General features: G+C 49.4%; 1 protein-coding gene across 1 annotated transcript in view; it reads left to right on the top strand.

Annotated features, from left to right (window-relative positions):
• Positions 1-212: 212 nt before the first annotated feature.
• GLI2 (GLI family zinc finger 2) overlaps positions 213-25,849 on the top strand; it is a gene marked incomplete at its 3' end in the record, with an annotated part of 247,461 nt that continues 221,824 nt past the window's right edge. Inside the window, exon 1 of the mRNA XM_082682079.1 lies at positions 213-332. The remainder of the gene's footprint in view (positions 333-25,849) is intronic.

Genomic DNA, 25,849 nt, shown 5'->3' with positions numbered 1-25,849 from the left:
GTCTTCGAGGAGGAGCGGGAGGCGGTGGCGGCGGCGGCGGACGCGAAGGAAGGCGAGGAAGAGCCGGAGGAGCGGGAGGAAGGAGCGCGGGCCGCGCGGCGCGCCGGGGCCTCGGGGAGCTGCTCGCTCGCCGGCGGTAGGGTGGCCCGGCCCCCGCCCGCCTCTCGGTCCCCTCCCCTGCCTGGCCCGCCCCGCCCCGGCCGGACTGAGTCCCGGCACACGGCAGCCCGCGGCGGCTCGCCGCGCCAGCCAAGTTGGGATGGGGGCCCGCAGGCACCGCTCGGCGCCCCGGAGGCCACCTGCGTGCTAGAGGCAAACTTTTGTCTCCCTCGGTAAAGTGGCTTTGGCCTTCTTTTGCTTGCTTTTCGTCGCGAAGTGCCCCCTACTCCGGCCGACCCCGGGCCGAGGGGATGCTGCGCCGTCTCGGAGGGTCCCTCGGCCGGGTATCCGCGCCACGGCATGGGGATCCGGGCACCGGGCTAGCGGGCGGCCCGGGTACGGGTTCCGGCCAAGCCGGGCGGGGACGTAAGGGGGGTCCGGGGAACTCGTGGCCGGGGGGCGATTTTGCATCTCCCTTCCCACCTGGGGGAAAGAGCCAGTCTTCTTGGGGTGCGCAGCGAGCCGGCCTCCACCCCGTCGCCACAGCCCGGGGCTGTTTTCTCGGGAGGTGGGGGTAGCGCCGGAGGCTGGGGTGCTGCGAAGCTCCAGAGGTGGGCGGTGGGAGTGTGTCTCCGGGTAGTGTGCCGGGGGTGGAGGGGCTGCAGCCACAGCCGCTGCGAACTTCCAACTGCACTTCTCGGCGCAGCCCGTCCCGAGCCCTGCCTTTCTTTCTTTCTCGCTCCTTCCTCCCCCTCGTCAGGCCCTGTTGCCCCCTCCCCCTCGGTCAGGCTCTTCCCTCCGGCCTCCCTCCTCGCTTCTCTCCTCCGCCTCTATTGCCCTCCGCCCCGAGAGCCGCTTGACTTCCCGGAGGGATCCGCGCGTAATCCCTCGCCCTTTCCTCGGGTCCCCCCAACCCCGCACTTTCTTCCCCGCCCCCACTCATCTTTCCCCCCCCCCCACCCCCGGCAATCTCTCAACAAGTATATTTGCTGAGGAATTTGAAAAATCCACTACTGCAACTTGATCTGTGTGTGATGGATGGGGAGAGGCGCGGAGAGAGTTGGGCGCCAATCCTATTAAGGGTTTAGAAAGGGGAGCGTTTTCCCCGGACGGGGGCGGGGGGGCGTGTAGAGGGGGGAGGAGGGAGGGGCGCGTGCTTGTGTGTGTGAGTGTGAGCGCGCCCGCCGCGTCGGGGAGCTGGAAGTCCACCCATCTCGGCGCCGTTTCAGCCCAGCAGTAATTGCTGTCATTTCCTAGGAAACCCGACTTTTTCTGCGCGGGGAGCTCGGGATGGAGCCCGCGCGCTTCACCCCGGGTGACCAGCCGCAGGGACGCTCGTAGGCTTTGGGTCTCCCCCAGGGGGCCTTCCTCCACTCTCCTCTCTTTTGTGTCATTTTGATGTGGTTTTCCGAGTTGATCCCGGCTGGAAAAGTAGACCTTTCCCTGGAGTCTGGTGCCGGGCCCCGGGGGTCCTTCCTGCGCTCCTCTGCCCTCTGGCCCGGGCATCCCGGGCGGTGCTCGGCCTGCAGCGCGGACTTTGCAGCCCAATGGCCGCGGCCGCGTCCTGGGCCCCCGCCCCGCCGCCCCCGCCGGGCGTGTGAAGGTTTAATCCCTACAGCTCCAGATAAAGGAGCAGTTGTAAAACGCTCATATGCTGTTTGCTGACGAGGCTCAGGGGGATGTTGGAGAATTTGAAAGTAAACGTTTCTCTCGCAAGCGGCATAAAATAGTGTTTAAGCAAATATTGTATTGGAGTGCTCGGGGGCTCGGTGCCAGAAAGGAAAGTAAATAAACGGTGAAATCCAAAATGTACAGCCGTGGAAAGCCACGGAATAGGCGGGCTCGCCACCGGTGCCCCCGTGAGACCTGTTTGCTCTAGCCACCTCGCCTGCGAGACCCCTCCCCGCCCATTTCCTTACCTTGCCTGGGGGTTTCCTTCCCTCGGTGGCTTCCCTGTGTGGGCGCCTGGAAGCGGCTTTGCACTTGGCTCTGCCGGGAAAGAAGTCATTGTGTGGCTCCTGGGCTGGTCTCCCCAGGGCCAGGGAGGGCACCCTGACTATGCCTGGCTGCTTTGAGTTTTGGTGCCCTTTAGGCTCTCCCCAACTTCTGGTCCGCCCTGGGGCAGGATTTCTAGACTATAGCCTCTAGGCCACTGCAGCCACATCCCTGCGGAACCTCCCTGGTCCCCTTTCTTCCTTCATCTTTCTTGCTTTCGTTTTCCCAGACTTCGTGCTTCCCCCTTACAGCTGAGGGTTACAGGAAATCATGGAGATGTTCTCCCCCAGATTTTAGGTCCCACTCAAACCTAGACGCATGGAGAGTTGTCACTTGTCAGAGCGTTTCAGAGTTAGTTCAAGTTTGTGATATTTAGGGTGGTTTGTATTTGCCCTTTGCTGGGAGAAATACGCTCATTTCATGAGGTTAGTTAGTGATTCTAGGGGGATTTAAACTAAGGCAGTGGAGGTGAGGGGCCCACTCGGCCAGGAAATAGCCCTCAGGTGACCCGGCGGTCTCTTGCTTTGGCATCTGAGTGACAGATTATAGTCAGAGCAGTCTGTTTTCAAAGTCAGTGGGCGAGGATACCAATGGGAGGGAGAGAAACACTTCCAAAGCAGGGCTGAGCTCACCGGAACAAGGCTGGACTGGCTGTTAGGGATGTTTTTTCATCTTCTGTGGGGATTGTTTGGAGGGGAATTTGCACAGGGTTCAGACTACTTCAGCAGGGCCTCCCAGGCTGCTTCCAAATTCACACTGACCCTGCCCGTGGCCTTGGAGGGGACTCTTGGCTTGGCCCACCTTGAAGGGTGTGTGGGGTTAGAGAGGCCCTTCTGGCCGGGCGGCCTTAGAAAGGCGGGCCCGTCCATGTTCTCAGGGATGCTCCAACCCACCTGTGGGGAACAGGGAAAATCCTTTGAGTCGCCTGGTTGGAAGAGGGGCCGCAGGGCCGCTGGTCAGCGACTCCTTGCCCGGCTGCAGGGGCCTTGGGGGCTGTGTACTGTAGCTGGCTTGTTTGCACTGCAGACTGAAAGATACACAAATACTTCATGCTTTGTGTACTCCCACACGTGCCCTGTACACAGTGCAGCCCCTAGGGCTGGATTAGCCAACCCGGGGATTCAGCAGGCAGACTGACAAAATTGAATATTTGCCTAATAAACGCCCTTCTTCCAGCAGGGCCTCTCTTGACCACCCGGGGAAGGGCGGGGGGACCGTCACCCCACAGATGTCAGCGATTCCCTCCAACTGGGACCAGGACGTTGTCATGCACACTTTGAAAGGCTGTGTGACCCCTACACACCCAGCTGGCTTGTTCAAGCACAAAACCCAAGTCCCACATCCTTGTGGACTCAAGGGGTAGGGCAGCCTGCCTTTTCCTTGGGCCAGTGTGTGTTCAGCCGGGTTTCCTTTCATCTGAATGACGCTCGCTCCTGCTGGTGACGCTGGCTCCGGGGAGGTGGAGCCACCTGCCCTGCTTCTTTAGGATGGGGATGGGTTCTACCTGTGCCTGGGCCTGTTTCCCGGTACGCGGGGACAGCCAGGCCAGGCCAGGTGGACCTAGCTGTGGACCACTGCAGCTGTTCCTGCGGGACCCTTTGAAATGGAACCCTGGGGAAGCAGCTCCCCGTCCCCCTTCTTCTTTTCAGTAAGTGTCAGAGGCTCGCACACGTGAAACACGTGAAGAATGCCAGAGAGAGAAACTGTATTCTCAGATTCCAGAAAATACAGAGGCCGCACGGGTGATTGTACTAGCCACCGGAATAGGCAGCAATTTCAGTGAACAAGGCTCGCTGGCTTCTAAAGAAGGCTCCCGGGAAGGGAGGCTTCTCTGTAATTGTAGCCTCAGGCTTGTTTAAAAGACGCTTTGGGAAGGGGTCCTGTTTGTTGTTAGGCAGTGTCTTTTGGTAAAGAGCAACAGCTTCGTGGGTTTTAAATAAATACTTGCCACCAGATTCAATACTATTACGTATTCCAAAATGAATTTGAGTGTTTGCTGTGGACTGTAAAGGATTTAAAAAAAAAATCATTGATCATTGTTAGATTTTGAGGGTGACCAAAACATCCTTAACCTACAAAACTATGTTTAACCCCCTGGGAAAATGCAGCAGCGATACCAGCAGACTTTCTGCATGTTTAGTATATTTTCCCCAATTCCTTCGTCAACAAAAGCATCCTCAATATAGTGGTTTGTGTTTTGATTCTGGCTTCTTAAAAAAAACACACATGGGGGAAAATAACTCACTTAAGATGTGACCAAAGAGTTCATATTAAACTGTTGCTGAGATTTTTGGTTTCAAGTGAAAAAGTTAATGTGGTTTTATGTGTGTGTATGTGTGTCGTTTAAAAAAAAAAAAAGCTTGCTGGGAAGTGTGTTTTAACTGTGAGTGCCCTGTTTCAGGCATTAGCATAAGAAAAAAGTTTTAGTGCATTTCCTATTGTCTTGAATGAAGAGTTTCAGCAAAGGGAGGGGAAGCAGCAAAAGGGTGATGGTGCATTGAGATTCTTCGGCAGCCCGGGCTCGTCATCTGCCCCTGAAATCTGTGATCGGATAGCACTTTTATCTCACTTTTCCATTCTCCGGCCTTCTTCACACGTTCACTTTTTGTCAAGGTTTATTGATTATGTTTTCTTCTCTGCAAATCTGTGCAAATTTTAATGAACCAAACACAGCAGTGAGATAAAGGGGGCTTTTTATTCATTAGCAAGGGATTGATTTCCCCCCTTGGGCCGAGGGCCCCCTGGCCGCCCTCTAGTGAGTGGAGGGGGTGGGAGGAGGCGGTGGCCCTGCTCCGGGCTGAGGCGGGGCTTCCCCGCAGACCGGCCCCGGCTCAGCCCGGGACTCCCGGCCCCGGCGAACATCAGAAGCTTCCTGATGGGTGTTCCGGGCCAGCCCCAGCCGCTGCCGCTGCAGACGCCGGCCTCGAGCTCGGGGGCCGGGCTCCTCCGCGATCGGGGCTCCCTGGGCTTGGGGGCGGGTGGAGGCGGGGGATACTTGTCTTCCCCACCCTGACAAACCTCTCGAGTGCCTGGGCCTTCCCGGGGACACAGTTAAGTATGGCCCTTCCTCCAGCCCCGACTCTCAGACCTGTAATTAAGCAAAGCCCCTGGTGTGATTATGCTTTGCTGACTCGGCTGAGTTTGGAGCCGCTTCCCTCCACGGAACAGGGTGAACTTTAGCTCTTTGCAGAGGCTTCCTGGGCAGACTGCACATCTGTCTGTCTGTCTGTCTGTCTCCCCTACTCCCCCATCTCCCTTCTTCTCTGCCCGCTTTGTCTTCTTCCCTTCTTTCTTTCCCCCTTTCTTCTCTCTCGCCCCCTCTCTCTCCCGCCCCTCCCCTCCCCGCCCTGGGTCTTCCTTCTCTCCTCCCTCCTGTCTTTTCGCTCTTTCCCTCCCTCTCCTCCCCGCCCATCTCCTCTTTCCTTGGGCATCTTTTTCTTTCGCTCCCCCTCCTCCCCCCTTCCTCGCCCAGCCCCCCTCCAGTTTCTGCCCCGCGGAGGGCTGGCCGGGAGGCCTCCGGGGACGCGGCGTGCCCAGGCCGTGGGGACCGTGTCCGCGTCCGGGGACCCCTCTGCGCTCCGAGAGCCCGCGCGCCGGCCGCGCCGCGTCCCTCCCACCTGCCCGCCCGCCCGGTTTGTGGCGCGCGAACAATGGCCACATTGTCCCGGCCGCGCACCGGCCGCCCCGGCGAGTGGCGGCAGGCGGGACCCTGCTCGTGGCGGCTCGGGAAGAAAGCCAGCGGCCCAGATCCAGATCGGCCGCCTTTGTCGCCGGGTGGGAGACCGCAGCGCCCGGGGGAGCCGGCGCCCACCTGGGGAAGGCGCTTCTCCAAAGGGCGCCCTCCCTGCCCTTGGCCGCTGGTCCTCCCTGCCCCTTCCCCGTGGCTCCCCTCCCCCTTCTCCGAGAAGGGATTCATTCGACTTTAGGTGACAGTTTGCAGAGTGAATTGAGAGCATTTCGCTAGAGCCCGGAGAAGAGGGGCCATGTTACCGAACTTTTGGCGGCATCCGAAACTTTTTCTGTAAGGAATCTGCGCTGGTGCCGAAGGCCCCCTTTGCCCTGACCCCCACCTTCCCCACCGAGGCAGGAAAGGAATGGTAGTCCCTCAGAACAGTATCCCCCCCTCAACCCATTCGCCTTGACCTGTAGGGATTCAAGACCTCTTAGCGCTTAGAAAAAGAAGGATCTTTGAATGCTTAGGATGTTAAAAGAGCATCCGTCCCTGCGTCCGAGCAGACGCTTAGCAATGCTCCTTTGTGTGCTGGACAATGCAATAAGTCAGCCCGACTTTTGAGCCACGTTTATAAGGAACTGTAAGGGCCGCTCAAGTACACTTGTGCTAAGTTGAATTGATTGAAATTTAATGGCGGTTAGTGGCGATGAATGGTAATGATTTCCCAGCGTATCTTTGGCATACTTGACATTAATAACAGTGTGTGTGTACCCGCACCGGGAGCCTGCCACACACGTGAGGCGGTAGCATTATTCATTTCCGGAGGTGCCAGTCCTTTGCCTCCTTCCTCTCCTGAAATCCTTTTCCTTCTCACCATAATTCAGTTGTTCAGATGATTTTTTAAAAACAGCAAAGGAAAAGAAGGAAAGAAGAATCTTTCTGCATTGAGTTCGTACATCATTTCAACATAATTTTGTGCTCATGATTTTTTTTCAATTCCTACGTAAATCAGCTTCTCATATACCAAATATGATGAATTTGTTTTAGCTGCCATCATGAATTAATGTTATGCAAATAGAAGCTTTGCAGGTGAAATGATTTACTTAATAATTTCAACTTCTAATATTTAAACTCATTCATTATGTTGGGAGTTTAAAAAAAAACAAGTCCATATTTTTAAACCTGCGTTGGGGGAGATTGCTATGCAAATATTTGCAGTGTAGGCAGGCCTTGAAGGCCAGAAAATAGCTCTTCATGTGTTGATTCTTTCTTGGAGAACCTATAGTTCACCACGCGGTGGCTTAAGAAGCAGGGGTTAGAAGTCTTAACAAGTGCCGTCTGGGGGTGGGATGACACAAATGCATTGAAATAAATCCACGGTGACCATCACGGTGATATACCCCCAGGACTGAACATGCTCTGCTCTGGGAGCTAAGAAGGGCTTCGCTTTTGAACTGGTCTTGACTGAGCCTGGTGGGAAGGGTGAAGGGGCTCCGATGCCCCCTGCCCTCATCTTTGTCATTTGCTGGTTGAGACCATCTTAAGAGCACGTCTTTAATGCCTGCCCATGAAGGTAGCAGAGAGATAAAGAGTTGGGCAGAGGACTGCCACTCCCCGCCCCCGAAATGCTAGGAAGACTTTCTTGTGTGTGTCATCTTTTCAGGATGCTTTCTTCTGGAAAAAGTTGAGGAAGAGAGTAAAAGGGGTGAATACATGCCCTGTGATAAGGAATGAGCCGAGGCCCTTGGGGTTACATCTGGAGAGTGACACCATCACTCGAGCTGGGTGACCCTGTGCCAGTCGGTTGGCCTCTCTGTGGAGGGCGAGGGAGCTAGGCAGATGTGATCTCTCAGATCCTCCGGCTTCACCAGCCTGGGAGCCAGCACACCCGGCCTCTCAAGACGTCAGGCCAGGCGGGGTGGCGGGACCAGGGTCTGGGCAAAGTGGGGGTTCTGGGTCTTTGCCTCTGCTTCTGGGGAGAGTGAAGTGAGGCCCTCTCAAGGAATCTGCCCCCGCTTCCCATCTCCCCCTGTCTGTCACCCTGCCTAGTCAGCTGTAGTGCTCGGGGCAGGTCCTGGATGTGGTCACGGGGGAGCGGGGATAGAGTGGACTAGGGGACGTTGGTGGAGGTGGGGGAAGCACTCGGCAGTGCCTTTTCAGACTCCTGAAATATGTCTCGGATCTCTGACTATCGATAAGGGTCGGGTTTTGACTTGCTGTCTCCAAAAATTGAGGTCATCGTGATCGGACAATGGGTTGAAGGTTCATCACTCAGCCGTTTCTGCAGACGGCAGTGGGTTGTGTGCGGTTGATACATTGTGTGTCCAGGCAGCGACAGCGTATTTAGGGCTGGCCCTCGCCGTCTGCGGAGATCAAGGTGAGGGGATGTCGCTGGCGCTCGCTGGCTGAGGGTGCCTCGTTTCTGTAGGGAAAGAAGGAATCTGACTCAGCAGTTACTCAGGAACTGTCAGGTGTGCTGATGGTAGGATGGCAGGCTTTGAATGTAACTCAGATGTCTTCATCTTTAGAAGATGTCACACACGTGATGTCATATGTTACTCACACGCGTGATGTAGTATGTTAGGCTGCTCTTCCAGTTAAGTGTGAATGTGGTGTGTGTGATATCTCTGTTTATGCTGATGTACGTATATACCAGGAAGTCTTTTAACTACCAGGTCTCTTTATGAATTAGACATTTTTCTCCTAAGATGCACGTAAACAAAAAGAGAAATAGCATAAGAGAGTGAAGTCAGAACTGGAAATGAGCTATAGCGGCAAATTTAAGAAAGCCTCCAGCGGGCTTCCAGCCAGGGATTCAGATGGAAAGCTGGGAAAATATGCAGATTCTCGGGCCCCCACGGAGACCCTATTGCATGTGGATTCTTATGGAGGGGACCCTGACATCCGCCTTTTATCAAGACTTTTTAGGGTGTGGTGATGGGAATTTAGTGATTTCTCTCTGTGATGTCCTTCACTTCCTCTGATTTTTGCATTAACAAAGGGAGAACGTTTGCTTCTTTAAGCCTGGATGGATAACTCAGGATTTAGACTTTCCAGCTATTTGCTGGACTGGAGGTTGGGGCACACAAACTAGCTGAGAATTGAGCTGCTTCTCTTCCAGAACAGCACAGAGAAGTGGGCTCTCTTTCTGAGACTGTCAGGTGGCTCTGGCAGTCCCCTGGTTTGCTGTGAAAGATACCTGAAGACCCCAGGAGAAACCACAGAGCAGCGAGCTTATTAAATCAGCACCTTCGTTTCTGTGCCCTGGGTTCTTGGCCGGAGGGTCCCTAGGATCGCTCCTTTGTTTTTTCCTGTATAAGAAACTACCTGTGCATCGTGATGGCTGTCTCACTGCTTCAGTGACCAGAAGTCAGTCCCTCTTTGGGTCCAGTTCTGTGTTGCAGAGTTTTTTCAGATCTTTGGGAAGTGTGACCCCCACTGAGGTTTGACCGAAAGGCTTACCTGTGGTGTCTTTAGGGTTCCTGAGAAGGACAGGAAGGATGAGTGAGGGGCTGGTGCAGGCTGTCATGCCTCCCAGCCGTGATGGCCTCAGGCCTGGAGCTGCAGGAAGTCTGCCTTGAGGAAGAGGGGCTGGTGGAGTGGCCTGATCTCTCCTTTGCCCAGGTCCACCGTGAGGGAAGCTTGTGGCTGAGGTGATCCGCGGTGGTGGCTGGCATCTCGCCCCCAGCTCACAGCATCCGCTGCCTGCATCCTAGCCTTGGCATCAGCGTATTTCGAGAACATCCCGTCTCCTCACTAGGACTTGAGTCTCCTTCAGAGTGAGAAGGCAAGAGAGATTCCAGAAGGAGTCTCTGCCGAGTACAGGGCAGCTGGGTCATCAGGGAGGGCGTGGCTTCTCAGCTTAGAGTGGGCGTCCTGACAGCTGCCTTCCAGGTGTGTCTTAGTGTGAGACGGGGCTCTGAGTGGGAGCCTGGCGTGGCCCTCGCTCAAGGGCAGGGTCCTGGGGGTGGTGGCCTTTCCTGTCCCTGAGGTCCAACTGGCCTCGGAGACTTGGGCTCTTGGGGGAGCATTGCGATGTGTACTGTCCTAGCCTGCACACTGTTGGCTTTCTGTTAATATTTCAAGTGCACGTGGGCAAGGACTTCAGGAGGGACTGGAAAAGGACCACTTCCACACAATTGAAGCTGGGCCTTGTGGACTCACCCCGTCCACTCTGCCCTGGGTTCCGACTGCGGCCGCTTGGAGGCATTGGGCTGATGGGGAAGTGCGGTCTTCTTTCCACGTTAGCTCAGTTCCTCTGCTCGGTCTAGACCCCCAAGGGCAGATTGAGGGCACACTGCCCGGCGGCACCCCTGGCACTAGGAGCCCAGTGGGAAGTGCAATGAAGGCTGGTGGCATTTCCATCTCCCCTGAATCTCTGGTGTCCAGCATCTGGGTGCCAGATCGGGCCCTCAGTCCCGGGACCCTCGGGCCCCCAGGGCCCAGCCTAGCTGTTTTACCAAGAACAGCTAAGGCCCCACGCTCTAGGGCGGTGCTCCTTCATTGACACCCCTCTTCCCATCCTCCAGGGACCCCCGTTGAGCAGGCGGTCGCTGGTGGGCAGGAAAGATGGAGGTGCCATCAGGCTGAGGGCCCCTTTGGAATCTTTTTTTAAAAAATAAAATTTATTTATTTACTTCTGGCTGCGTTGGGTCTTCGTTGCTGCGTGCGGGCTTTCTCTAGTTGCGGCGAGCGGGGGCTGCTCTTTGTTGCGGTGCGCGAGCTTCTCATTGCGGTGGCTTCTCTTGTTGCAGAGCACGGGCTCTAGGTGCACGGCTTCAGTAGTTGTGGCACGCGGGCTCAGTAGTTGTGGCTCGCGGGCTCTAGAGTGCAGCCTTGGTAATTGTGGTGCACAGGCCCAGTTGCTCCACGGCATGTGGGATCTTCCTGGACCAGGGCTTGAACCCGTGCCCTTGCATTGGCAGGTGGACTCCCAAGCACTGTGCCACCACAGAAGACCCTATCTCCTCAAGGGTCTTATTTTATTCTCTTTATTACGTTGTTGGGCATTTAGGGTTTTTTCTAGTATTTGTTATTGTAGATAACACTGGAATAGACATCTTTGTGTGTAAATGTTTACCTGAGATTCTAATCATTTCCCTAGAATAGTTTTTTTTTAAATATTTATTTTAAAATTTATTTTGGTTGCGTCGGGTCTTAGTGCGGCAGGCGGGCTCTTGGTTGCGGCATGCATGCGGGATCTAGTTCCCCGACCAGGGATGGAACCCGAGCCCCCTGCGTTGGGAGTGTGGAGTCTTACCCACTGGACCACCAGGGAAGTCCCTAGGATAGATTCCTAAAAGTGGAATAACTTGGTAGAAGTATTTGGACAGCTGTTCTTGAGGCCCTCAGTAGGGTTTAGAGGATTTCCATTAGTAGTTTTCTAGCTTTTGGGGAGAGATGTGAGATGTTAGATTGAGGTTCTCAGAACAGCTATGTACAAATCAACGTAGAGCAGTTAGTTGCGTGCCTTCTGCCTGCCCGGTGACTTGCAAAATATGGCCTCATTCTGCAGATGGGTGAACTGAGTCTCAGAGACATCGGATAATCCCTGCGTTTCCCTGAACAGTGGGAGGAAGAGCCCTGGGCAGAGGCTGGTGCCCCGACCAGGACCCTCTCCCGGAGCTGGCTTCTGAGTGCTGCCCTGACCCACCCTGTGCAAATGCTACGGCACTGATTCTCAGCCATGGCTGTTTGTTCCTCAGGGGATATTCCCCCATGTCTGGAGACGGTTTTTGCTGTCCTAACTGGTGGTGGGGGGTTGCTCCTGAGATCTAGTGGGTGGAGGCCAGGGATGCTGCTTCGCGGCCCGCAAGGCACAGGGCATCCGCCGTGACACAGGATGGTCCAGCCCAAATGTGCCGATGCTGCGACTGAGTGGCCCTGGGTGGAGGTCACCGCCAAGGCCTGCTGGAGTGCCCCCCCCAGGGCTGACACAGCAGGATGCTGCGGCCGCGGCTTCGGAGCAGGCGGAGGTGCTTTTTCACACCTCACTCTCTCACCAGGCTAGAAATCTTCAACCTTCTTTTCTGTGCCCTGAATTTGAAACAGTGTGGCAGTTGCCATCAAGAGGAGTTCCTCGTGCAATCCATCAGTCAATCAGCTAGCACTTACTGGAGCATCTGTTACGGGCCTGGCGTGTGTTAAGCTCACTGCCGTAGGCTCTCACCTTGCTAACTTGGTTAGGAGCTGGCGGCCATCGAAATCCCAGCAGATTTCTCCAGTGTGCATCTGTCCTCCTCCTGCATCCTCCATGTCCAGCAGGAGGCTACTTAGGAGAGCCAGGAATTGGCTGGTGTGACCTCAAAGGCAGCTACCTAGGAATATGAACCGGGAGCAGATACTGCTGTCATCTGAGAGAACCTGTCTGCTTTCCTGGCTTCAGGCTAAGTTTCCTACTTAACAATGAATTTTGTACCGGCTCTTCCTGGCTAGTCAGGGATCATAGAGTCCTGGGTCCTAATAGTGAAAAGCCCAGGGGTGGGGGCCATTGGCAGTGGCTCATTTATTTAACCAAACAGTCGTGCCTGAGTAAGTCCGGGAAGGCTTCCTATAAGAGGCCAGTGTCACTTGGAGGATGAAGTGTAGGGTGGGGACCCAGCAGGATACAGAGGGGCCCTTTATGAGAGCCTGGGATGCTTTGAGGGGGTGGCTTTGTGATCCCAAGGATGGCTCCACCAACTTATTGTCAGCCGTGGTTTATCTTCATCCAGGACATGAGGTATAAACATGCAGGGGACTCGGGTTCTTTCTGGGACTGGAACATTTGGGATCTGATGTGCAACAAAGTGATTATCACCTTTGCCCTTTCATTTTCCTCCTTTTGGGTTTGGGCCAACTTCATTTCTCAAGTTATTTTTTTTCTAACAGTTAGGCTTTTCCCTCTTTTGTGGAAAAGCGGGAATTCCCAGCAAATATGCACATACCTCTTCTCATCCCACCAACCCTTGCCCATCTGTAGGCAAGGATATGGTGTCTGACCCTGCCTCCACCTATTCTTGACCTGCTCCCTGAAGATAACTCCCGCTCAGGGTCTGTTGGAGGGAGTGATGGTTGGAAAAGGAATGAGAGGGCTTCCCTGGTGGTGCAGTGGTTAAGAATCCATCTGCCAATGCAGGGGATACGGGTTCGAGCCCTGGTCCAGGAAGATCCCACGTGCCGTGGAACAACTAAGCCCATGCGCCACAACTACTGAGCCTGTGATCTAGAGTCCGCGAGCCACAACTACTGAGCCCGTGTGCCGCAACTACTGAAGCCTGCGCACCTAGAGCCTGTGCTCCGCAACAAGGGAAGCCACCGCAATGAGAAGCCCGTGTACCACAACGAAGAGCAGCCCCTGCTCTCTGCAACTAGAGAAAACCCGCGTGCAGCAATGAAGACCCAATGCAGCCAAAAATAAATAAAATAAATAAATTAAAAAAAAAAAAAAGGATGAGGGCTTCCCTGGTGGCGCAGTGGTTGAGAGTCCGCCTGCCGATGCAGGGGACGCGGGTTCGTGCCCCGGTCTGGGAAGATCCCACGTGCCGCGGAGCGGCTGGGCCCGTAAGCCATGGCCGCTGAGCCTGCGCGTCCGGAGCCGGTGCTCCGCAACAGGAGAGACCACAACTGTGAGAGGCCCGCGTATAACAACAACAACAACAAAAAAAAGGGATGTAAAGATGAACCTGGTTTTCAGAACGCTCCTGACTATGATCCTCAGGAACACTTTCAGTGATTTAAGAGTAGTAGTTGTCATGCATCCCACCATCCATCCATCCGTCCATCCATCCATCCATCCATCCATCCATCCATCCACCCACCCATCCATCCATCCATCCATTATTTATCATCCACTCACCCATCCATCTTCCACCCATCCATCTATTGATCTGTCATCATCCATTAGCCATCGACTGTCCATCCTTCATCATACATCCACCCACCCATCCATCCATCCATCATCTGTCCATCCATCCATCATCATCCATCCACCCATCCATTATCCATCATCCATTGATCCATTTATCATACATCTATTCATCCATTGAACCATCTATCTTCTATTCATCCATTATTCATCCAGCCATCATCTTCCACCATCCATCCATCCATCCATTTATCATACATCTGTTCATCCATTCATCCATCCATCTTCTATCCATCCATCATTCATCCATCTTCTGTCCATTCATCCATCCTCTATCCATTCATTCATCCATCCGTCCATCGACTACAGGAATTTTAAAGGCCTTTGCTGTTGGTCCTTGGCATACCCTTCCTCTCCTATCCATGGAGCCAGTAACTCAAGGGTCACATCCTCTGTGGAATCATTCCTGTCTCAGACCTAGGCTTCCGCTTGTCCCTGGGGTTTCCCTTACCTATAACACTCATTGATACTGTCTCGCCATTGCCTTTTATTTGTGCTTAGTAATTGTTGATCAATGGATTCTAGGAAATTTCTCAATGGGAGAAAATGGCATTTGTTCAGTTTCCTTTGACAACTCTCTAAAGAAATATGAGCCCACCAAGCGGTCTCCAGATCGGCTTCCTTAAGGCAGCAAGAGTGCTTGTTTATAAAATTAGTTTGTAATACGTCAGAGTTGTATTTTATATAATCCAGGTATGTGTTATAGTTCATTTGGGCCCCCTACATAATCTCTGTGTACGATGTTTTTATAATCACTCTGAGGGGTTTTTGGTGGGAGACAGGGTGTTTTAGCGGTTAAGGCGTTGGAAATGTAGTGAGGTAACCGGGGTTCTAGTCTGGCTTTGCCTGGAGGGTAATAGGAGACCTTGGGTGAGCCATTGTCGCCCTCTGAGCCTCTCTTGGTTTATTCCTTGTCCATCAAATGAGACGGTTGGAATAGATCATTTCAAGCAACCTTTAAGCCATGATATTCAGGGCCTAGGATCACAGTTTCTCTACTTTAGCAATTAGAGAGGGTTGAATTTGGGGTTTTTAGACTCACGGATGGTCACATCACTGATTTGCTTGAATGAGGAAGCAGCCCTTGGCCTTGACATTCCCATAGGAGGTTCTCCGTCTCTAAGCACCATGATGGTCTCTGGTGGCAGGGCCTTAGAGACCGTGCACTGTTTCAGCACCGTCACCATGGGTTGTGCTAGGATAACAGCCCCATGCAGTAGGAATCATCATGTGCATTTTAAAGATGCTGTGGAGGTTGTCTGGTTTTACTGGGCTTGCCCGAGGTCCCAAAGCAACAACAGTCAGGGTCAGTTTCCCATTCATGGGGGGCTCTGCCGTATCCTCGGAGGGCAGAGCAGGGCACAGTCTTTGTCTCTGCAGAGACCCCTCTGTCTGGGAGGCCCGTCCGCAGTCCTGATAGTGGGAATATATGCATGGTCCTTTCATCGGTCCCCACCTGCCTCTTGCATCTCCCGGGCCAAGAGGTGGTCCTTTCTGTGGAGTCCGGCTCGCTGAGGGGGGGCAGCAAACCTCTTCCCTGGGCTGGTTTTTCCCCAGAGAGCACCCCCTTTCCGGGGCAAGTCTGGGCTCTCCATGTTCCACACGACGCAGCTTGGCATCCCTTTGGTGACGTGGCCAGCACTCCGGAGGGGGACCGTCCAGATGGGAGCTAGCTGCTCCAGCTGTGGTGCAGCCATGTGGGGGGGCGGGGGAACGGGTGCATCAGCCCTTAGTCTGGAAGGTTCAGGGGAGCAGGGGCTTCGGATAGGGCACAGGAGACAGACTGCGCATCCCAGCTCTGTGGCTCCGTTTTCTCATCTGTAAAGTGAGGATATCTGTGGACCCATATCCTGGGGGTTTAATGAGGATAAAAGGGTTTATATGTATCAAGTCCCTGGTACATAGCATGAAATCTTTTATTTTATTGAAACATAGTTGGTTTATGATGTTGTGTTAGTTTCAGGTGTACAGCGAAGTGACTCAGTTATACATGCATATATGTATATCTATATTCTTTTTCAGAGTCTTCTCCATTATAGATTCTTATAAGGTATTGAGTATAATTCCCTTTGCTGTACAGTAGGGCCTTGTTGGTTATCTGATTTATATACAGTAGTGTGTATCTGTTAATCCCAAACTCCTAATTTATCCCTCCCCCACCTTCCCCTTTGGTAACCATAAGTTTGTTTTCTATGTCTGTGAGTCTCTTTCCATTTTGTAAATAAGTCCATTTGTATAATTTATTTTAGATTCCAAGTATCAATGTAAGTGACATCAGATGGTATTTGTCTTTCTCTGTCTGACTTAACCTCACTTAGGATGATACTATCTAGAGCCATCCATGTTGCTGCAGATGGCATTATTTCATTGTTTTTTGTAATGGCTGAGTAATATTCCATGGTATATATGTACCACATCTTCTTTATCCATTAATCTGTCCATGGACATTTAGCTTGCTTCCAGGTCTTGGCTGTGAAATCTTGACTACTGTTAAGAAGGCAGTTCAACGGGCACCATATTTTTGGCAGCTACATCCTACTAGCAACTCATTTAAGCTCCAGTCAACCCAGATCCCCGTTCTCATTTGCACGTGCTGCTAGTTTAAACCAGAGCCCCCAGCACGGTTTCTGCTAAAAGACCTCTTGACGGGGGCAGAGCCTGTGCTTACCAGCACCTGGACACTTTTTGTGCCCTTGTTTCTGACTGGGAAAGCAATCAGTTCGTTAGCAGGGGGAGTTTCTGAGAGGTGCCTGGTTGTGTCCTGTCTGAGACCAATGAGGCACCCCCTGGACCTTACCTTCAGGCCGCCTGAGGGTGATGACGCAGCCCCGCGTCTGTCCTGCCATGCTTCAGAGAGGTCTTTCCAAAGCAGGGCTCTTGGCCAGATCCCTTCACAATCCAGGACGGTGGCCATGCTCTTCAGCTGATGGACCTGCTCAAGGTTGCAGGTAGTTGCTGCTCAGAGAACATGTGGCTTCACGAGGCCACTGACCACTGGGCTCCCACAGGGCAGCCAGCCCCCTATGGCCCCTCAGGGGTACTCTGCCCGACAGGACAGCTGGAGTGAGGCTCCCTATAGCCTAAAATAGTCTTCTCCCCATTCTCACCCCAGCTCAGGGCTCTTGATGGCCCCAATATGAAAACAACAGATTTGTTCTGGATTTATCAGACATTTTGTTTTGCTTTTTGGTCTACTTAATTCTAGTCTGTTTTTCTGTTCCTATCCTTACCTCCCTCAGTATTTTACAGATTTGAGATTGTATGGTTTGTAGCAGGGGTCCCCAACCCTTGGGCCAGAGATTGGTACCGGCCCGTGGCCTGTTAGAAAGTGGGCCGCACAGCAGGAGGTGAGCGGCGGGCGAGCCAGCAGAGCTTCGTCTGTATTTACAGCCGCTCCCCATCACTCGCATTACCGCCTGAGCTCTACCTCCTGTCAGCATTATGGTGAGTTGTATAATGATTTCATTACATATTACAGTGTAATAATAATAATAGAAATAAAGTGCACAATAAATGAAATGCACTTGAATCATCCTAACCACCCACCCCCCCGCCCCGCCCCGGTCCATGGAAAAATTGTCTTTCATGAAATCGGTCCCTGGAGCCAAAAAGATTGGGGAGTGCTGCTTTATAGTTTTGACCTGTAATTTTTACTTAATACCTTTTGTAAGCATTTGTTGTAGGCTCTGTCAGAGCGTTTGTGCTTGATCCCCCTCTTTTGGGCAGTTATTTTTTCACTATCATAAGTAACTCTTCTAAAAACACCTTTGTATATAAATGCTCTAAGTTTCGTAGTCTACTTAACTTTCCTTTAAAAAAACAACGAAAACAGATCATAGATCGTTTGTAAACTAATTGTGAAGAAAGGTTTAAAAAGAAGGAAGTTGAAGCCACCATGACCTCGGGTTTCTGCTCCCCACATTTCCTGTGGGGACCCCCAGCACCTTGGTGGATGTTTTTCAAGACTTTTCTACGTATGTTCACTAATATTTTCTACACTCAGGGAATCACATCACAATGCTGTTTTATCGTGTTTTTTTTTAAATTAATTTATTTTATTTTTGGCGGCATTGGGTTTTTGTTGCTGCGTGCGGGCTTTCTCTAGTTGCGGCAAGCAGGGGCTACTCTTCGTTGCGGTGCGCAGGCTTCTCATTGCGGTGGCTTCTCTTGTTGTGGAGCACGGGCTCTAGGCATGTGGGCTTCAGTAGGTGTGGCACGCAGGCTCAGTAGTTGTGGCTTGTGGGCTCTAGAGCACAGGCTCAGTAGTTGTGGCACACAGGCTTCATCGCTCTGCGGCATGTGGGGTCTTCCCGGACCAGGGCTCGAACCCGTGTCCCCTGCATTGGCAGGTGGATTCTCAACCACTGCGCCACCAGGGAAGCCCCACACATGTTGTTGTATAATCTAGTTTTTCACTCACCACCACATTTGTGTGTATGTTTTCCTGCAGATGTAAATCTTTGACTGTAACTGATGGCAGTCTTTGGATAAATTTCTAGAGGTAGAATTCCAGATCAGAGGTGAGGTCATATTTAAACTCTTTTCTCCTGTTTTTAGGTAGGTGGTTAAAAAATGTAACTGCCCAGAGGTGGGTTCTTATTTTTTCTTTTCTGATACTAATAAAAGTAATATATATATATTTGTTATTCCGATTCAAAACTATACCAGTAAGAAAAATATCAGTTTTTTCTGATACAAACGTAATACAAATAAAAAAGCTTAAACATTCAGAAGCGTATAATGTGGAGAGAGGAGGTACCCCCAAATCCTATTCCCTAGAGATAACCACCAATTATGGGTATACGTGAGTTTCCAGTGTTTTTCAACTGACGTAGACCAATATTTTATTGTCATTAATTTTTACACAAATGGGAACATACTACTAGTAGTGTTCAACCACTTGCTTTCTTTGTACTCACTTAACAATACTCCTTGGTGTTCTTTCTACAACTGTCCGTGATACAATAACCTTACTCATTTTATTTTTTACGAATCATTATTTACACCTATCCATTCATTGAACAGTCGCGTATTCACATGGTTAATAATCTCAAAAGGCATAAAGGGTTATCTATACACATATATAAAGTCTTTCTAACTCTGCCGTAGCCCCGCCGCCCACATAGGTTTCCCACGGCCAGTCTGTGATCCTGGGTTTTGTGTGTATCCTTCCAGAAATAAGTTCTCTGCAAGTTGCATGTAAATGACTAGATAATCTTTTTCCCCCTTTTTATACCTAAATGGAAGCATAGGATGCGACCTGTACTGTAACCTGCCTTTTCACTCACCACCCAATGTGAGCACGTAAAGAGCTTCCCATTCCTTAGGTTAAGGAGGTATACCTTTTTTTTTTTTTTTAAATCTAGTTCCTGTTGATGGACACTGTAAACAGTGTTATTTTAATTTTATTTTTAAAAATTTTTTATTGATTTATTTATTTTTGCGTTGAGTCTTTGTTGCTGCGCGTGGGCTTTCTCTAGTTGCAGCGAGCAGGGGCTACTCTTCGTTGCGGTGCGTGGGCTTCTCATTGCGGTGGCTCCTCTTGTTGCGGAGCACGGGCTCTAGGCGCACAGCCTTCAGTAGCTGTGGCGCACAGGCTTCAGTAGTTGTGTCACACAGGCTCAGTAGTTGTGGCTCGCGGGCTCTAGAGCGCAGGCTCAGTAGTTGTGGCGCATGGGCTTAGTTGCTCCGTGGCATGTGGGATCTTCCCGGACCAGGGCTCGAACCTGTGTCCCCTGCATTGGCAGGTGGATTCTTAATCACTGCGCCACCAGGGAAGCCCAACAGTGTTATTAATACATTGAATAACCTTATAATAATGTCATTTCACACACATGAGTATATCTTTGTAGATGACTTCCCAGAAATGAAAGTTCTGGGCATAGAGGTGAGAGTATTTGTAACTCAGGTAGATATTGCCAACTCACTTTCCATAGAAGTTTACATTTCCACCAGCAACCAGTGAGTGCATATTTCCCCATATCCACCCCAGTAGAATGTTAGAATCAAACGTTTTGATCTTTGCCAATCTGATAGTTGGAAGAAAAGCTACGTCTCAGTGGAGTTTTTTTAAAATGTAAAATTTGATAAGTTTTGACTTATGTCTGCAAACCACAATCACGATAGCGGCCATATCCATCATCCCCGTAAGTGTCTTCCTGCCCCTTTGTAATCTGTCCCTCCCACCTGCTCTCCTTCCTCGGGCAACCACTGATCTGTGTTTGGTCACTATAGACCTGTTTGCCTTTTCTGGAGTTAAATGGAACTGTACAGGTTGTGTGCTTTTTTTTTTTTTTTGGTGTGTCTCTTTCACTCAGTGCAGTTACTTTGGGATTCATCCATGTTGCACAGCGCAATGGTCCATCCTTTTTATTGCTGAGTAGTCTTCCATCATATGGATGTACCCTAATTTGTTTATCCAGATGCCTGTTGATGGACATTTGGGTTGTTTCCAGTTTTGGGCTATCACACATAAGGCTGCTACGAACATTTTGCACAAGTCATTGTGCGGCCATATGCATTCTTTTCTCTTGGGTAAATCCTGAGGGGTGGGACTTCTGGCTCAGAGGGTAGGTGTGTCATGAGGTAGGTATGACTGACTTTTCAAGAAACAGTAAAACTGTTTAACAGAAAGAATTGTACAATTTTATATTCGCGCCAGCAGCATATGAGAATCCCAGTTTTACTGCATCCTTGCCAACTCTTGGAATGGTCAATCTTTTGAATTTTAGCTATTTAAAAAAAAAAAAACCAAATTGTTTATTTTCACTCACATATAGATAGGCCTCTTTTTTTTAACCATACTATTCAACCATTTAAAGTGTACAATTCGATGGTTTTTTGTATGTTACATTATTTTGTAATTGTAGTAAAATATATGTAATATAAAATTTGCTATTTTAACCATTTTAAGGGTACAATCCAGTGGCATTAATTACATTCACAATGTTGTGTGATCATCACCACTATCTATTTCCAAAACTCTTTCATCACCCCCAAGCAGAAACTCTGTACCCATTAGGCAGTAACTGTCCATTCTGCACCCCCATCCCTGGAACTTCTACCCTTTTTTTAAAATTGAAGTATAGTTGATGTACAATATTACACAAGTTACAGGGGTACAATATGGTGATTCACAATTTTTTAAGGTTATACTCCAGTTATAGTTATTATAAAATATTGGCTATATTCCCCTTGTACAATATATCCTTGAAGCTTATTTTATACCTAAGAATTTGTACCTTTTAATCCCCTACCCCTATTCTACTTTCTGTCTCTATGAATTGCCTATTCTAGATATCTTATGTAAGCAGAATCATATAATATTTGTCCTTTTGTGTCTGGCTTCTTACACTTAGCATAATGGTTTTTTTTTAATGTTTTTTGTTGTTTTTTTTAAAAGACTTTGGGATATGAGTTTTATTAATTTATTTATGCTGTGTTGGGTCTTCGTTCCTGTGCGAGGGCTTTCTCTAGCTGTGGCAAGCGGGGGCTACCCTTCATTGTGGTGCGCGGGCCTCTCACTATTGTGGCCTCTCTTGTGGAGCACAGGCTCCAGACGCGCAGAGCATAATGTTTTAAAGGTTCATCCTCATTGTAGCATGTGTCAGAACTTCATTCCTTTTTAAGGCTGAAGAGTATTCCATTGGATTGGATGTATAGACCACATTTCGTTTATCCATTCATCTGTTAATGGACACTTGGGCTGTTTCCAACTTTTGGCTAGTCTGAATACACTGCTGTGAATATTGGGGTACAAGTGAATTTTAGCTATTTTAATGGGTGTGTGGTAGTACCTCATTGTAGTTTTAATTTACATTTTCCTAATGAATGGTGTGCTTTTAAAAAAAATTTATTTATATATTTTTGGCTGTGTTGGGTCTTCGTTGCTGCACACGGGCTTTCTTTAGTTGCGGCGAGCGGGGGCTACTCTTCGTTGCGGTGCACGGGCTTCTCATTGCGGTGGCTTCTCTTGTTGCAGAGCATGGGCTCTAGGCGTGCGGGCTCCAGTAGTTGTGGCACGAGGGCGCAGTAGCTGTGGCTCACGGGCTCTAGAGTGCAGGCTCAGTAGTTGTGGCACATGGGCTTAGGTGCTCCGCGGCGCCTGGGATCTTCCTGGATCAGGGCTGGAACCCGTGTTCCCTGCATTGGCAAGCGGATTCTTAACCACTGCGCCACCAGGGAAGTCCTGGTGTTGTGCTTTGATGTGCTCTATTGCCATCTGCATTTCTTCTTGGTATAGTATCTGATTTACCCTGGCAACTCCCTTTTTTTTAAACCTTGGTTTGTTTTTTAATTATTCAGTTTTGAGAGTTCCTTATATATTCTGGCTACCAACTTTCTTATCAGTTTATATGCTTTGCAAATATATTCTCCAAGTCTGTGGCTTATCTTTTCATTCTCTTAACAATGTCTTCTGTAGAGTTAAATATTTTAATTTTGATGAACTCCACTTTATATATAGATCATGCTTTTGGTGTCGTATCCAAAGAATCTTTGCCTAGACCGAAGCCGCAAAGATTTTCTCCCGTGTTTTCTTTTCAGAAGTATTAAAGTTTTAGGTCTGTGGTCCATACTGAGCTCATATGTATACAGTACGAAGTATGGCCCACAGTTACTGGTTTAGTTACAGACACATCTCGTTTTACTGTGCTTTGCTTTATTGCACTTCACAAATACTGTGGTTTTTACAAATTGAAGGTTTGTGGTGACCCTGCATCAAGCAAGTCTATTGGTGTCCTTTTTCCAACAGCATTTGCTCACTTTGTGTGTCTGTCACATTTTGGTAATTCTTGAAATATTTCAAACTTTTTCATTATTATTATATTCGTTTGATGATCTACGATCAGTGATCTGTGATATTACTATTGCAAAAAGAATATGATTTGCTCAAGGTTCAGACGATGGTTACACTTTTTAGCAATAAAGCATTATTATTATTATTTTTTGCGGTACGCGGGCCTCTCACTGTTGTGGCCTCTCCCGTTGCGGAGCACAGGCTCCGGACGCGCAGGCTCAGCGGCCATGGCTCACGGGCCCAGCCGCTCCGCGGCATGTGGGTTCTTCCCGGACCGGGGCATGAACCCGCGTCCCCTGCATCGGCAGGCGGACTCTCAACCACTGCGCCACCAGGGAAGCCCCAGCAATAAAGTATTTTTTAATTGAGGTATGTATGTTGATTTTTTAGACAATGCAATTGAACACTTAATAGACTGCAGGATAGTGTAGGCATAGCTTTCATATGCACTGGGAAACAGAAAATTTGTGTTGACTTGCTTTATTGCGATATTTGCTTTATTGTGGTGGTCTGGAACCAAACCCGCAAGAGCTCCAAGGTCGGCCTATATATATTTATTTGCAGATGGCTATCTAATTGCTCCAGTACCATTTGTTCAAAAGATTATTCTTTCTGCACGAAGTTGCCTTTGCACCATTATAAAAAAAAATCTGTTTCCCGTATATTTGTGGGCTTATTTCTGGACTTTCTGTTTGGTTACTTTGATCTATTTGTCTGTATTGGCTCCGACACCATACTTTCTTGGTCACTGAGCTTTATAATAAGTCTTGAAATCAGGCAGTTTAGCCCTGCAACTTTGTTCTTCTTTTTTTTAATGTTGTTTTGACTATTTTAGACCCTTTGCATTTTCATGTGAGTTTCTCCAAAAATCCTGCTTTTCAGATTTTGCCTGAGAGTATGATGAATATAGATAAATTTGGAGAAAATAACAATACTGAGTAATCTGACGCATGAACAAGGCGTGTCCCTCCATTAGTTTAGGTCTTTTTTAAATTCAGCAGTGTTTTATAACCTTCAGCGTACAGGCATTGTATGTCTTTTTCAGATTTATCCTGAGATATTTTATGCAATTTGAAGCTGTTACAGTGATATTTTAAAATTTCAATTGGCTAGTATTTAGAGATATAAATGACTTGTGTGTATTGTTCTTTTATCCTCTTTTGTAGATGTTATCAGATTTTGTGCATAAATGATCACATCATCTGCAAATAAACACAGTTGTATTTCTTTCTTTACGATCTGGATGCCTTTTATTTAGTTATTTTGCCCTCTTTTACTGGCTGTAGACCCTCCAGTACAGTGTTGACTAGCGGTGGTAACAGCAGACATCCTTGTCTTCTTCTTTTTTTTTTTGCTGTACGCGGGCCTCTCACTGTCGTGGCCTCTCCCGTTGCGGAGCACAGGCTCAGGACGCGCAGGCTCAGCGGCCATGGCTCACGGGCCCAGCCACTCCACTGCATGTGGGATCTTCCCGGACCGGGGCACGAACCCATGTCCCCTGCATCGGCAGGCGGACTCTCAACCACTGCGCCACCAGGGAAGCCCCTTGTCTTGTTTTTGATCTCGGACGGGATAATATGGTGAATCACATTGATTGGCTTTCAAACCAATTCTTTCAGTTTTTACTTCCTGTATTTTGAGGCTCTGTTGTTAGGTGCATACATGTTTAGGATTGTTATTTCCTCTTTATGAGCTCACTCCTTTGTTATTATGAGTGACTTTTTTTTTTTTATGAATTTTGTTTTTGGCTGCGTTGGGTCTTTGTTGCTGCATGTGGGCCTTCTCCAGTTGCAGCAAGCAGGGGCCACTCTTTGTTGCGATGCACAGCCTTCTCATTGTGGTGGATTTTTTTGTTGTGGATCACAGGATCTAGGGATGCGGGCTTCAGTTATTGTGGCACGTGGGCTTCAGTAGTTGTGGCGCACAGGCTCTAGAGCGCAGGCTCAGTAGTTGTGGCACACCGGCTTAGTTGCTCTGCAGCACGTGGGATCTTCCCGGACCAGGGACCGAACTCATGTCCCCTGTATGGGCAGGTGGATTCTTAACCCCTGTGCCACCAGCAAAGTCCTGAGTGGCTTTCTTTCTTTCTTTTTTTTTTTTTTTCTGAGTGGCTTTCTTGATCTCAGGTAATAATCTTCACTCTGGCTGTTTCTTTTTTTTTTCAGTTTTTCTTTGCATTTGTAGTTTTCATCAAATTTGGTACATTCTTAGCCATTATTTCTTCAAATATTTCTTCTTTCCACTCTCTCTTCTCCATTTCTTCTTTGGGGACTCAAATTACACATATATTAGGCAGCTTGAAGTTGTCCCATAGACCACATGCTCTTTTCTTTTCTTTTGTAATTCTCTGCTTTTCATATTGGTTAATTTCTATTGCTGTTTCTTCAAGTTCATGAACCTTTTTTGTGCAGTGTCTAATCTGCCACTAATTGCTTCCAGTGTATTTTACATCTCTAGAAGTTGGATTGGGTCTTTTTATATCTTTAGTATCTCTGGTTAACTTTTAGAACATTTGAAATCCAGTTATAATAACTCTTTGAAGGCTCTTGTCTGCAAGTTCTAATGTCTGTGTCTGCTCTGGTTCAGTTTTGATTAATTGATTATTTTCCTCATTATGGGTTGTATTTTTGTGGGTTTTTTTTTTCATGCCTGGTTATTTTTTAAAAAATTTTTATTTATTTTTTTAAAAGCATTAAAAAATTATTTATTTATTTATTTTTGGCTGCTTTGGGTCTTCTTTGCTGCGCACAGGCTTCCTCTAGTTGCGGCGAGCTGGGGCTACTCTTCGTTGTGATGTGGGGGCTTCTCATTGCAGTGGCTTCTTGCAGAGCACGGGCTCTAGGCATGAGGGCTTCAGTAGTTGTGGTGCACGGGCTCACTAGTTGTGGTGCACGGGTTTAGTTGCTCCGCGGCCTGTGGTATCTTCCCCGACCAGGGCACAAACCCGTGTCCCCTGCATTGGCAGGCGGGTTCTTAACCACTGCGCCACCAGGGAAGTCCCCATGCCTGGTTATTTTTGATGGATGCTAGGTATTGTAAATTTTATCTTGTTCAGTATTCAATATTTTTGTTGTCCTATAAATATTTTTGAGCTTTCTCTGAGACGTGGTTGATTTACTTGGAAGATTTAACCTTGCTTTTAAGATTAGTTAGATGGGACCAGAGCCCAGGGCTAATTATTCCTCGCTATTGAGGCAAAATCCTTCTGAATTCTCCACCCAATACCCTGTGACTTTTGAGGTTCTCCAGTCTGGCTGGTGGGAACAGGCAGTGGCCCTCTGTGTGCTGGGCAGTGTCCCTCTCATCCTTTCCTCTGCATCCCTGGCCCTGGGACAGAACTGCATGTGCTGGTTGTATTCTGCAGTGATTCCAGGGGGAC

This window comes from Grampus griseus (genome assembly GCF_964374135.1).
Source record: "Grampus griseus genome assembly, contig: HAP1_SCAFFOLD_50, whole genome shotgun sequence".
In the NCBI taxonomy this organism is placed as follows: Eukaryota; Metazoa; Chordata; class Mammalia; order Artiodactyla; family Delphinidae; genus Grampus; species Grampus griseus.
The sequence above is the reverse complement of the archived record's forward strand: the minus strand, read 5'-3'. Positions and strand labels throughout refer to the sequence as shown.